Genomic DNA, 1,461 nt, shown 5'->3' on the forward strand with positions numbered 1-1,461 from the left:
TAGTAAGACATGAAATAAAAAAATGAAGAATAGTTTTATTACAGTCACAAATTGAATACTTCCAAAACCAAACCAACAAAATGCCAAAATTAGAGGTTTGTTTGTGGTGAGATCTCATAAAAACTCAAAAATACATTTTTACTTTGTTTGTTTGTCAGGTCAGAGCACACAATTATTCAAGTCAGGAAAGCTATGTCACCACGGTCTGTCCAGTTAGTAGTCTTATGAAAGTTGATGCGCATTAAAATACAAGCGAAGTTCAATGCGCGTGGTTAAACTGTTGTTTTTTATATAACGAATTTTTGTTATAAGAGGTGTCTTGGATTAACTAAAAGGCTACTCTTATATGTATTATCAAGGAAATGTTTACGGTTGACCATTTCCCTGTTAGATTATTGATTGATTCCCAAAACTGCATTCTAAAATTACAATTCAAGCAATTATTGATAAAAATGTGTATTTTTGTATTTATAGAATGAAATAAATTGTATGTTATGTTTCATTTCAATTTCATAATTTAATGTAAAAACAATAATAAAAGATTCATAAGCTAAATATGCCAAAATATAAAAATTAAAATATTTTTTTTGAAATAATAGACATAAAAAAGTAATCCCGTCACCAAGTGCCGGGTACTATAAAAAACAATTCAAAGTAGTTTAGATAAAAATGTTGTTTTTGTTGGTTCTTACTTAATTATTATGATTATTTTGTATTGATTGCATATCATTTATGTGTTTTTAGTAATAATAATTCAATTGGTAAAGATATAGTTACAATAAGTTGTTTTGGTTGACTCTTTATTCAATACACAGTCAGAGTATATAGTTTCAAATAATTAATCATATTTTTCTATTATTTGGTTTTTGTTCAAATAAAATAAAAAACAACAAGTAAAATACTTGTTGTGTTTTACGTTTATAATGTGTTTATTGTTCTTTAATTACTATTTTATTGCAAAATTATCCATTTCCAAAATTTGCAACTAATGACAACTTTTACTTTATACTTTTATCTTTGTTCTGAGTCGGGTAATGATTATGGCATTATGATTTTTTTGGTTTTTTAAATGAATTTTTCAATAAAGTTTATTGTGTTGCATATAGTATAACACCAACAAGGTGTTGTCTTATATTATTGAAAATTGATTGTAAATAAATAATATGTTCGCTTTAAAACATCAAAAAACTAAACATACCTTTATTATTAACAAAACTTGGTATTTTGTTTATTTTTATGTCATCCTGTAAGATGACATGTTTTCAATAATTTACATGACAAAGTTATCAACATGAATAAATGTTCAAATAAATAAAATAACACATATACAATATTAAAGATATAAATATAATTATTAAATAAAATTATAGTTAAATAATGATTATTAATGACATTGTTATTCTCAGCTATTTATTGTAACTTTCGTGTGATTGAGTTATCATTATATTGAAACAAAAAAAT

This window comes from Entamoeba invadens (assembly GCF_000330505.1).
Source record: "Entamoeba invadens IP1 unplaced genomic scaffold scaff_1105074726507, whole genome shotgun sequence".
NCBI lineage: Eukaryota > Evosea > Mastigamoebida > Endamoebidae > Entamoeba > Entamoeba invadens.